This window comes from Durio zibethinus, chromosome 26, assembly GCF_047325235.1.
Source record: "Durio zibethinus cultivar Kanyao isolate XHJ-2024 chromosome 26, ASM4732523v1, whole genome shotgun sequence".
In the NCBI taxonomy this organism is placed as follows: domain Eukaryota; kingdom Viridiplantae; phylum Streptophyta; class Magnoliopsida; order Malvales; family Malvaceae; genus Durio; species Durio zibethinus.
This window is the reverse complement of record NC_143187.1, coordinates 17,506,118-17,520,232: the sequence shown is the minus strand read 5'-3', so window position 1 is coordinate 17,520,232 and position 14,115 is coordinate 17,506,118. Positions and strand designations below refer to the sequence as shown.

The 14,115-nt window shown below is 28.3% G+C and overlaps 1 pseudogene; it reads right to left on the bottom strand.

The window, feature by feature from the left end:
• Positions 1-10,600: 10,600 nt before the first annotated feature.
• On the bottom strand, positions 10,601-11,946 carry LOC149511394 (protein trichome birefringence-like 6; annotated as a pseudogene).
• Positions 11,947-14,115: the final 2,169 nt, after the last annotated feature.

Sequence of the window (14,115 nt, the reverse complement as noted above, 5' to 3'; positions counted from 1 at the left end):
GTTTATAAATCTGTGTGTCTCTCTTTGTATTAAAGAAAATGGCTTGTTCTGCCATGTCAGCGCTGCCAATAGTTTTCTTACATCTAAGCTGTTTTTGGCAACTTGGCAATTCGGGTTTACAGCTCTTTTGTTTTTTCCCCATTTTTTGACTTAATTAGTTTTATCATCCTCCTGAATTGATAGTAAAAACTGGAGAGTAATCGCGCGTTGTAAATAAATTTATAAAATTTACGAAATTTTTAATAAAAATTGATGAATGATGATTTATTTTTATATTTATATATATTTTTAATAAAAATACTACAACCTACGATTGATTTGGACTAGGAAATAAATTACTAGCAGGAATCCATCAAGATCATTGTCCCCTGAAAAATCATTTTTTTTGCAAATTCCTTAACCGATTGAGATATTGTGACATCGACTTTAACAAATTATCCATATAGATTCATAAATTTGTAATTAAATACAAATTAAAAAATCATCATCATTTTTTTAATTAAGTATGATTGATTATATAATAAATCTAATTTTTTAAAAGAGCTCTTAAACTTGACATTGATCTTTAAAAGAATAAATTATGATCTATTAACTAAAACATGATTAAAGAGTTCAATTGCATATGAGAAAAGTTATAGCACCCACATATATTCATTCAAAAGATTATACCATTTTATTTTAAAATTATCATCGATCTTAATTCTAATTATTTTAAAATTTAATGTTGAATAGTAGAAGTAATTCTTAAGATTTCTTCATCAATTTGGATGAATTTTTAAAAATATTTCATCACCTTAAGAGTATTCAAGAATTCCCTTTATTTTCTTGAAGAGGCTCTATCGTCGAAAAAAAGGTTAATTATATATTTTTTATTTTTTATTAAAAATATATCTAATTATTCAACTATTTATATCAAATCAAAAATATCTTCTTTTTTAAATTTATAAATTTTTCACCATTTTAGAAATTTTATTTTTTTTATTTTATTTTTTTATCTTTGAAAAGAAAATAATATGATAATTATTTTTATTGAAATTGCATTTAAATTCTTCCACCATTTGGGACAAATTTAAAGAAATTCTTCACCTAGAGATTTTTTAAAAAATTTACTATTTAAAATTTCTAAGAATCTCATCTTTGGATAATTGTCAAATATTTTTAACTAAAATTTTTATTTTTATTTCTTTGATTGAAAATAAATATTAATTATTGTTATTAAAGTTTTCTCTAAATTATTTCACAATTTGTGACAAATTTAGAAAAAAATTTCTCACCTAGGAATTTTATAGAAATTTACCATTTGAAATTTTTAAAATTTAATCATTAGACAATTAATATTTATTCTAAAAAAATACTTTTATTTTTGTTTTATAATTTTTTTTATTTTTTCCTAAAATTTAATCATACAAAATAATAAATAAAAAATTATAAATATAACTAAATAAATAAATAAATAAAATACCAAAAAAATAAATTGGCTCGGCTTGACGGTTAAATTGGCTTGGTTGAAAATAGAAAAGGTAGCTATAGGGATACTGCTTGGCAACTCGGCTTGGCTGAAGTTAAAAGCTGAAGGCGGGTCAAACAGGGATAAAAAACGGGTCAACACTACGGGTCGAGTCGCCCGAATGGAAATGCACAGATCCTAGGTCCTTTTAAGCACCAAAACAACGTTGTTTTGGGAACGATATAAAAGACTAAGTCCTGTCTTTTCTTTTTAATATTTTCCTTTCTCCCCCCTCTCTCTTTACAACCCAAAAACTCCAGTTGAATCTTCACCAAATTCTAAAAAAAGTCACTAGAATCTGGATTAGTTCGTCGAACATTCATTAAAAAATTCAACCTTTGCTGGAATCTTCAATCGGATTTTATAAAGCTTACCAAAAAAATTCAACCAATGCAAAAAAATTCATCAAAAAATTTCAATCAGCACAAAAAATTTCATCGAAATCTAAAAAATTTTGCCAAAATCTGAGAATTTTTTAGATTTTTTCAAAAATCTTTAATTTTTTTTATTTTTGCTGACCATTCTGCTTTTTGTTGTATATTTTCTGCCTTTTATATGTGTGATCTTCTTTATCTTTGTATTCTGTGTTTCTCTTTGTTTTCTATTTTCTGTGTTCAATTGCTGTGTTTCTGATATGTGTTTCTTACTTTGATTTTGTGTGTATTTATAATGGAATATCAAAATAATTTTTGATTAATTATGACTTAATCTTTAACAAGATCATATCACAAATCCAATCTATCTACCGTTCCACTAACACCAATCCACGGCAGGATATTTATCACCTTTATTATTATTACTATTCTTTTTTTTTTACTCTTTTTGTCATTATTATCTCAACCAAAAAACTAAAAATAATCAAAGATAAACAATAAGTGAATAATCAACCAAAAAAATAATAACAATAAATAACATAAATAAATAAATAAATAAGTCAATAAAACCTAAAAAAAAAATGAATTATTAGACTTACATTTTGGGCTCTATTGAGCTAGGCCCAATTCATTCAAGCCCGAACCCAATAAGGTGTCTACAACTGTCCCTTTTTGTGCACTTCCTATTCAATAGAAATTGTGCAAAGATGTAGACACCCCTCATATCCAAATAATCATCCCAACACATTTATTTTTTTTTTTAATCAGACACTCAAACTAGCTAAATGACACAAAACTCCCTTAAACAGAGGCTCACAACTTTTGAAAAAATAAATATGGCTCATCTAAATAGAGGCTCAATGACTTTGAAAAATAAATAAGGTTCATCTAATCAAAGGTTCAATAACTTTGGAAAAATAAACAAAGATCCTCTAAATAGAGGCTCAATGATTTTGAAAAATAAATACGACTGCTTTAAACAGAGGCTCAACGACTTTGAAAAATAAATAAAGCTCCTCTAAACAGATGCTCAACAACTTTGAGAAAATAAATAAAGCTCCTATAATCAAAGGTTTAATAACTTTGAAAAATAAATAATGCTTCTTTAAACAGAAGCTCAATAACTTTTAAAAAATAAATAAGGCTCTTCTAATCAGAGGCTCAATGACTTTGAAAAATAAATAATGCTCCTCTAAACAGAGGCTCAACGACTTTGAAAAATAAAGCTCCTTGATAATCATGTCCAGAAGAGTCATAGATCATGTCTGATGAAATTTGTAATGAAAACTCAAAGATTCACAATTTGAGTTTGAAATTCAAAGGTTCACAAGAATTTTTAGATTCTAAAAAATTTGGCTTCAGATTCGTAAGATTTTAAGATTCGCATTTGTAAGATTTACATCCAAAATTTTAATTCAGGGATTCGTATGAAAATTGCAAGGCTCACATCCAATATTTAAATATTCGAATTCTGGAGATTCACATTTGAATTCTAGAGATTTACACTAAAAAAATTTATTTTTTTAAAAGCTTCAGGGATTCACTTCCCAAATTTCAAAGATTTTTTGTTCAAAAATTTCTCATTTAAAAACTTTAGGATTTCATCCAAATTTTCAAAACTCCTCATTTGAGTTCAAAGATTCACATTCAATAAATCTTAGAGTTTTTCATCTAAGCTCAGAGGTTTTCATTCAAAAATTTAGAGATTCGCATCCAAAAGTTGAGTTTAAATATTCATATTCGATAAATCTTAAAGTTTCACATCTAAGTTCAAATATTCTCATATGAATTCTTCTTAAAGATTCTTATTTAAAACTCAAATATTCTCATTTGAAACTCAAATATTGAGGATTCACAATTTTATCTTAAGAGACTTTAGTAAAAGATTCAAAATTTCTTTTTCCAGATGACTTTCAAACTTTTATCAAAGTAAAAATTTTGTATGTAATGAATGTCATGACCAATTATGCAAATGCAACAATTTAGATTCTCACAATAATGTAGATGCCCTACTCTAAGTCATGATTCAAATGTTTGTTGGTTGATGTAGGTCCAGAGTTATAATATTCACTAAATTATACGCATGTATTGTTCAAATGATGATGCAAACATAATGCATATAATTTAGATAAATGTCATGAAATTCCAATTAATTGTCGTACTATGGTTCTCAAGACTCTTCCATCCCATATTTTTCCTTTTCAGTTGCTTAGCACTAGGTATCCTAGAATAAATTCTGTCAATTGATCAACATCATTTGCATCATTTGATCACAATCCACAGACTTCTTAGCACTAGCAATTTCAACAAAAATTTCATCCACTGATCTACATCATTTTCATCATTTAATCGTAACTCACAGGCTTCTCAGCATTAGCAATTTCAACATAAATTTTGTCCACTAATCCACATCATTTTCATCACTTGACCACACATCCCAAGTTATGTTAACAATCCATCACTATATTTATTACTTGGTCATCTCAAATATCTTTTCAAATTATCTTCTCATTTTTTTGTCTCTATTATCCTAGATTTTTTCAAAGGAATGTAAGAATCTTTTATGAATATTATCATTCATTTATCATCATTTCAATTCTTGAAAAATATAATGCAATCAGACATTTTTTTAATTTATTCTAGGGATAAAAAAGTACAAGATGAATTGGAAAAAAGGTAATCAATATACGAATGAGTTTGGTACAAAAATAACTAGGTTCGATGGATGTCATTGGGATGAATGGTATACCAAACAATGAATATTCAAATAATTTTGAACATTAATCCAGGATTCTTTTTTAAAAACTCATTCTATTGATAGTCAAAATCATTTTGAGCTTATTAAACTTTGCCTTAGCTTTAAGGGATCTTCAGATGTCATGGATCTATCCAACTATTGAAACTCTTAGTTTTAGGGTTTTTTACCCAAACCACTCTTTCGGGTTTTCAATTTGAGCTTCCTTTTTCTCTTTTTACATTTTTTTCATTCTTTTTTTTTTATCTTTTTTTTTTCATTTTTTTCTTTTTTACTTTTGATATCTTCCATACATGTATCTCTAAAACACATGCACAATTCCATTGCTCCATCATAAGCATGCCTTAGCCTAACATATAATCATTCAATTTGAGCATTCACACTTGATCAAAATGGACTTTTTAAGGTTGTAACATAGGCTATGGTAAGGGATCATGAAAGAAATGGATAAAATATGCTTAAAATATATGTTTAAAGAGTTCAAAACTAAAGGATCATTTCTCATCATTTAATGAAACTAGGCATTTTGCCCTATTCCACATCATTTCACTATTTTTCTCTTTTTCATTCACCTTATTCCTCACAAAAAGACTCTCATTACTTTGCCTCAACTCATTTATGTCATTTATTTTTCTTTTTTCTCTTTTTTTCCTTTGTTTTGCTTTTTTTTTTTTTACTTTATATCTTTGAGACCTTTTACGATTTTTTACCTTTTTTTTTTTTTTCAAAAATTACTCTCTAGTATAGAGGGTGATCCTCGGTTGGGGTTCTTTAAAAAAAAATCATAATAGGCTCAAAAGGGTAGCAATGAATGGTTTTTCAAATGGTAAAAAAAAAATGATAATTTTTTATCTTAAACATGAATGCTTTCTTTGAATATCATCTATTAAACAAAAACAAGCTCATGGATCTTTATAAAAGACTGCACATCTTCAAGATATATTAATTTCACATCTGCTAGTAACTTATTTCTTTTGCTCAAATAGTCTCCTCATATCAATGTGAATGAGTTCTTAAAAGTAAATCTTAAAATTATTGTTATCATTGTTTAAACATTCATCATTGAGAATAGGAATAAAAGGATATGTGTGGAAAAAAATTAAGCATGAAATAGTGGTTAGGATGAAAGAGAAAATGTAATGAAATGCATCATCCTTACATTTTATTGAAATGAAAAAAATGAGATCTTATTGCATAAAAGAATTCCTAACATTGCTTTGAAAGAAAACTTAGAATGACAAGCAACATCCAGCCTTAACATTTTTTTTCTTTTCAAAATTATGCCCCCATATGATCAAATGAAGAATTTTTCTTAACATTTGACCCTTTGATTCGTTGCAACTCTCCAAATCTTTTTAGATCACACTCATTTTTTATCTTCATTCGAAGTATTGACATTGTGATTGGGCAATGGATTACCATTAACATTAGGCGCGGTTATCCCCCTTGTATCAAAATTTATCATTTCATCATTAATCAAACGTTGCACCTTATGCTTTAGAGTAATGTAATTTTCAGTAGAATGATCAGTAATTTCATAGTGGTAGTCACAGTAAGCTATAGAATCATACCACTTGGGATAGGGTGACTTGAGCGACTCTAGACTACTAGGGGCAATCGAGTGGTTGTTATAAAGCTCTCGGTATAAGTCATGAGGTTGGGTCAAGGATAGATTTTTCTCAAGTAGTTTGTTGTTCTCATGAACCACTTGTTGGGTTAGTAGAACGAATCTAGGGTCTTGAGGGAGGTTGAATGTTAAGGCTATATATGAGAGCTTAAGGATTGAAAATGGGCTGGCATGTTAATGGATAAGGTGGTTGTAGAAAAGATTGATATGGGTGGGGTGAGGTATTGTTCATAATAGGATAGTATGAGAAATAACCTTATGGTGGATAAGGTTGATATCCTTTGAACTGTTTGTCAAAGTTCATGGCTTGAACTTCAGTCTCTTTCTTTTTTGACACCTTTTTGGTTTTCCCTCCTTCAAACTTGTTATTTTTAATGGCATTCTCAATGATTTCGTGTGAGATCACATATCAATGAAATTTTTTGTTGCATTCCTTATTATCTTTTCATAAAAGAGAGATTTTAAAGTGTTCACAAACAATATTGTGATCTTTTTCTCATTCAAAAGAAGCTGCACTTGAGTAGCCATGTCCTTCCATCCCTGGGCATATTCCTTGAATAATTCAATCATTTTTTTTTCATATTCTACAAAAGATAGGCGATCAGGGGTTAAGTCTATGATATACCGATACTGACTAATGAAGTCATAGGCCATATCATTGTAAGACTGAATGTAGGTCCTATCCAGTTGAACATATCACCTAGCAACGAAACCCGTAATGCTATCTTAAAAAATATGCATTAACAGTTTTTCATTATTAGCATGAGCAGCCATTTTTTATAGTATATAGTAATATGAGTCTTTGGACACTTTGTATCATCATACTTTTCAAATTTTGAAACCTTAAACTATGAAGGAATAATGATATCTAGGACTAAACAGAGCCCAATAGCATCTACAGAACCATAAAAATTGATTCTCTCTATGGCTTGTAACCTTTCCTCTAATAAGTTCATCTTTCGTTTAGCTTTTAACCTTTTTATAGTTTCTTTCTCCTTAGGCTTTAGTTTCTCTTTTTTTTTGGATCATCCAAGTTGGGGATTGATACTGATTTTACTACCTTCTCAGTAAAGATAAGATTTACATAACTCTGATACTAACTTAGATTTGAAGCTGATGGTATTCTAAGATATGTATACCTTGTAAGATATGTAAACTGCTGTGATGATGGGTCTTGTGTGGATTAGGCTTGATACGGCCTAAAACCAAGAGGGTATAAAAGGTCATCCACCTCTTGTAATGGATGGTCTTGCTGACTAGTATTTTTTTCTATTCTTTTTCCTTTGTTTAACTTATTCAAGGCATCTAAAATCTTATTCAACTCCCCTTCTAACTTCTCTTGAGCTTTTTCTATCCTCTTAAGATAATTGAAATTTTTTTGTTCCATTTATCTGGCTTGAGCTTTTGTATTATATTGGTGAGTTGATTGTGTGGGATTCTTATTTAATGGAGTCATCCTTGAACCTTGATACCACAATTATGATAAAAAATGATATTTTTTATGTGTAATGCATGTAACATACATTTTCATAGATGTAGGTATGAGATCAATAACTATTATATGGCAAATATTTCCTATATGAAAATAATGCAAAAGATAATGTTAAATATGATAATGAAAATGATGCATGATATTATCATGATGCAAATACACAAACAAAAATGGTTAGATAATCAATATATCATATAAATTGTTCATTCTTGTGTTCTAATTTCGAGATACATCTATCACTGGGTAGGAAGGGTTCTATCTTAAGACCAACCTCTTAAGTGTACATTATATGCAGGATTAGGTAATTTTGACCACTAAAAGTTCTCAAATTATTCCTTATATCATCATCTATCATAAACTAGTAAGATAGTCTAATCCTCACCTATCATAAGCTACCAACATAAATGATTCAATTTAAGTGAGAGTATTTTGCTAGCCATTGCAGAGATTATCATATCATGAGAGCATATGTACTTTATTCCCTTCTAAGAGGGATGGAGTTCGAGTGTAAAGCTTATGTAATGCAAATGCATGTGATAGTGTGTGTGAATGAACATATCATTTTTCAAATCCCATAAATAAAACACAAGACAAAAAAAAAAAAATAATGTTAGTAAACAAAAAAAAAACTAACATAATTATTACACTTTATAGCCATTAGACCCAAGGATAGGATAAACTTTAAATTGTTATGGCTTGACTCTCTATAGCACATATAGTGGAGTCGCTAAACTGTCATAATATATAGATTCATAAATCTATAGCTAGACATAAACTAAAGAGTTGCCACCAATCTTTTTTAACTAGGTGTGATTGATCACCTAATGAATCTATCTTTTAAAGGAGCTCCTAAGCTTTACTATAGATCTTTAAAAGAATAAGTTCGAGTCTACTAACCAGAACAAGATTCGGGAGTTTAGTTATATATGATAAAGGTTATAACACCCCCATATGCCCATCTAAAAGATGGTACCATTTTATTTTAAAATTATCCTAAGGTCTTAATTCTAATGGTTTTAAAATTTAATGTTGAATATTGGAAGTAATTCTTAAGATTTTTTCATCAATCTGAATGAATTCTTAAAAATACTTTCTCACCTCAAGAGTATTCAAGAATCTTCTTTGTTTTTTTGAAGAGACTCAATCATCGGTAAAAAGGTTTAATTATATATTTTTTTTGTTTTTTATTTTTTAATAAAAATATATCTAATTATTCCATTATTTAGGCAAAATTAGAAATATCTTCTCTTTAAAATTTCTAAATTTTTCACCATTTGGGCCTATTTAAAAATTCTTTTATTTCTTTCTTTTTTTTTATTTCTAAATTTTCCACCATTTTAGAAATTTTATTTCTTTTTCTTTTGTTTTTTTGATCTTTGGAAAGAAAATAATATGAAAATTATTTTTATTGAAATTTCATTTAAATTGTTTCACCATTTGGGACAAATTTAAAGAAATTCCTCACTTAGAGATTTCTTAGGAAATTTACCATTTGAAATTTCTAAGAATCTCATCCTTGGAAAATTGTCAAATATTTTCAACCAAAATTTTTATTTTTATTTTTTTGATTGAAAATAAATATTAATTATTGTTATTGAAGTTTTCTCTAAATTATTCCACCATTTAGGATAAATTTTAAAAAGAATTCATAGAAATTTACCATTTGAAATTTTTAAAAATTTCATCATTGGACAATTAATATTTATTCTAAAAAAAAATTTATTTTTGTTTTATACTTATTTTAATTTTTTCCTAAATTTAATCATACAAAATAATAAATAAAAAACTTATAAATATAAATAAATAAATAAAATACCAAAAAAATAAATTGGCTCGGTTGGAAACAGAAAAAATGGCTCCAGGGATACAGCTCGGCTCACGACTCGGCTCGACTAGAGTTAAAAGTTAAAGATAGGTCAAACGCGGGTCAAAAGCGGGTCAGCGCTACGGGTTGGGTCACATTAATGAAAATGCACGAATCCTGAGTCCTTTTAAACGCCAAAACGACATCGTTTTAGGAATGATATAAAAGCCTAAGTCCTGTCTTTTTTTTTTTTTTTTAGATTTTCCTTTCTTCCCTCTCTCTCTTTTTATTTTTTTCTCCCTTTTTCTTTACAACCCAAAGAACTCCAATTGAATCTTTACCGGATTCTAAAAAAAGTTACTGAAATCTGGGTTGGTTCATTGAACATTCATAAAAAAATTCAACCTTTATCGAAATCTTCAACCAAATTCTAGAAAGCTTGTCGAAAAATTCAATCGACACCAAAAAATTCATCGAAAATTTTAATCGACGTCGAAAAATTCACCAAAATATGAAAAATTTATCGAAATCTAGAAATTTTCTAAATTTTTTCAGAAATCTTCAATTTTTTTTTTATTTTTGCTAACTGTTCTACTTTTTGTTGTATATTTTTTACCCTTTCTGTGTGTGATCTCTTTGATCTTTATATTTTATGTTTCTCTCTGTTTTTGGTTTTCTGTGTTTAGTTGCTATGTTTCTGATTTATGTTTCTTGCTTTGATTTCTATGTGTATTTATAGTGAAAAATAAGAAAAATTTTTGATTAATCACAACTCAGTCTTTAACAGGATCACATCATAAATCCAATCTATCTACAATTCCACTAACACCGATCCATAATAGAATATTTATCACCTTTATTATTATTATTCTTTTTTTTTTACTCTTTTTATCACTATTATCTCAAGCAAAAAACTAAAAAAAAATCAAAGATAAACACTAAATGAATAATCAACCAAAAAAATAATAATAAATAACAAAAATAAATAAATAAGTCAATAAAACTTTTAAAAAATGAATTATTGGACTTACAATTTGGGCTTTATTGAGCTAGGCCCAATTCGTTCAAGTCCGGACCTAATATAGTGTCCACACTACTGAGATCAAGGTTAACCAAGCTATCATGGTCATCGTATATTGATGGATGACCATCTATCCTGTACACAAATAAACCAGTCACATTCAGCAATGCTATAGGAGTTTGTTTTTGCCAAATGACCTCCATAATTTTGTTCTTCTTAAAGTATACAAAGTGTCATCAAGGGGTCAAACAACTTTTATATAATGGCTACCTAAATTCCATTGTCTTCCCCTATATAATTAATGATCAGAGCTTTTTTAGTAATCTATATAAGTAAATGTTAAAGAAAAGAAAGTTCACAGTAGCATAAATAATATCAAACTTGAAATGATAAGGTGTTGAATTTTGAAAAAAAACTTATGTTTTGCCTAGATTAATGTGCCCATCAACCCATTCTATCTATGTTATCAAAGCTTTTTTAAAGGCTGTGGAAATGTCAAGTCGAGGATTTACTTGTTTTTCTTCCTGATAATAGTTGATCATAAGATATGAAAATTGCCAATAGACATCAAACATATTGCAAAAGCATATAAAGGTTTTAGCTCACATATACATATCACAGCAATGTCATCCCAATTCTTAAAAAAACAGCTTAACATGTTTTTCAAAGAAAAAAAAAGATCTTGGTTGAACTCTCCAGCTTAAAATTAATGCAAGATTGAAACCTTGAAAGGAAAATCACACTACAACTTTAGAGTGTTTTGGCAAAGGTTATATTAAAGATTCACAATATGAATGTAATTGCACTAACCTATCTTTTGTTTAGTAATAAGACCACCAATGTGCAGTGTTGAAGACCAAAATATCAACTCCTTTTCCATTTTGATGAACCATGATCAATGGCATCAATTCACAAAGTTGGCTTCCACTTTTGCCTTATTCTTGCCTTGCTTTTGTATACTAAAAAGTGAGAAGCATAGTATTCAACTGTGCACTTATAGTCTTGCAGAAATAACCTTAAAACATCAACCATTCCAAATAGGCAAATACTAAAAATTCTAGTGTATAAGTGAAATAAAAAACAAATAAAGTTTAAACAATCATGTAATTACCACAAATTTGAAACTATAATTTCCTGTTTCTTTGGTGATTCTTTGCCCATAAGTTTTGTAGACCTTCTTTGGATCTTTAATAGCTCCCATTAACAAACAAAGTATAGATTCCCATTAGTTTTTATTAATTGAATCTCTCACAAAGACTAGTCTTTTCTTTCGGATCAAATCCAACATTTTTGTAGCATTGAACCTAAAATAGGAAGCCCTACACCAAAAACCAATCTTTACCACAACAATTGCTAAGATATGCATATAACCAAGGAATATGCATTTTAAGGCTTTGGGATCAAGCTTGCTATGATTTTATTGACTAGTATGAACAAAAATAATGCAGCCAAAAAGTTTGATAAGAATGAAAGAAATCAATCGAGTTTATGGGTAGGAAGCAAAGAGAGTTTGACAAGGTATTTTAAAGCAAAAAACTCGAGAAGGCATTCGGTTAACCAAATAGGTTACAATGAGGATAACTTCTTCCAAAAAATATTTAGGCATATTGGAAGTCAACAAGAGGGATTTGGTCACTTCTATCAAATATCTGTTTTTATGTTCGGTAACTATATTTTGTTATGGAGTGTCAACGCAAATACTTTTATGGATAATGTCATGATTGGTAAGGAAATGGCCAAGAACGAAATTGAAGTATTCCCTTCCATTGTCAGTTTTTAGGACTTGAATTTTGGGTTGGAATTGGGTTTGTACCATGCTATTGAAGTTTTGAAAGATTTAGCTAACCTCAGATTTTTATTTCATAAAGAATACCTAAGTGAGTCGAGTATGGTCATCGATGAATGTACCAAATTACCTAAAACCTGTGATATTGTTAACTCTTAACGGTTTCCAAATGTTACTGTGAATCTTTGAGAAAAAGGCTAGGATAGCTATTTCGAGTGTGCTTAGAAAGTTAACAAATTTTACACTAAAAAAATTTAGAGATGTTACTGAATAATAAAGAAAATAACCTTTTTAGGTATGAAATATTTGGATGTTTTAATCTATAATGCCATAACATGATAAGGTTATCTTTACTAATATTAGAGGCTAAGCCTGTACAAGAGTTTTGTGGTCTTTCAAGTGCATAATCTTGAAGAAGGTAGAGCCCTGAACACATCCTAGTGTTGCCAATAATCCTCTTCGAGCCCAATTCTTGAAATTCAAACAAGTTAAGGAAAAATTTAATGACATAACATCTATCCTTCATAAGCTTATTGATGAAAAGTAGATTATAGCTTAAATCAGGGACATAAATGTTAGAGTCAAGTGTTATGTCTTTCGAAATTACAATAAAACCTATTCTTGCCATTTTGAGAGAGAGCCATCAGTAATTTTGATAGCAGAACTATCATAGCATGGTCTATATGTGTTGAATAATGATGCATCTTTAATCATGTGATTTGATCTCTTGGATCAATAATCCAAGATTGTGTATTTCCCCATTGAACACATAAGGCATTTAAAAAATTACCTTTTTATGCTAGTAAACTAGTTTTAAAGGTTGCAGACTTGTTTTAAAGGATTTGTTGAAGCATCGTATCTTTGTGACTTTCCTCATGCCATACTTTTGTAGAAGAAGAGTTCTCACTCCAGCTAGCCATAATGGAAACTCGTGTGGTTATAGTCTAATAGTTCAGGTCGACTCACCTTATACCATGTAGAAAACTTAAAGAACAATTATCTTTATTTTTTCTTATTCAATCTATAATGAAGGAGTACATCTAAATAAATAGGAACAGTGAAGTTCCTTATTACGAAACAACTTACATGAAACAAAAAATAAAAAATAATAAAAGGAAGGAAAATTATTCTATTCTAAAATAGAAACAAATCCTTAAAAACTTAGTAATTAGAACAGTTGACTAAATCAGAAGAGTAAATGAGAAATATTCTTAAAATAAATTAGGAAACCAAGCTACACTAAAAGAATTGGATCTGCCCTAATGTAGGAAAATCATATTTCTACAAATATGATTACATAAAATATCTATATTCTATAGTTTAATTACACATTAAAAGTATGAAAAAAAGAAATGAAAAAAGAATATTAATAAATAGATTAAAAAAAGAAAAATAAAAAGAAAAAATGGGATAATGAAAAGAATCAAAATCTTATCAACAATTAAAATCATACATTACCAAAATTTAAAAATCTTGTGAAAAATAAACATAATGAAGAAAATGAAAAAAGAAGCAAATTTTATGTTAACTTGATTCCAAAAAAAATAATATGCAAATAAAATATTAATATCTACTTTCAAAATAAAATGAAAAGTATAATACAATTGACAAATTAAACCTTTCAATTTTCATTACAACAACTAATTTATCACATAAAAAAATATTTTAAAAACCATAAGCAAAAATAGATTCTAAATGTGTCTCATATGCCCAACGAATAAATTTGAATAATAAAAATATCGATCATAG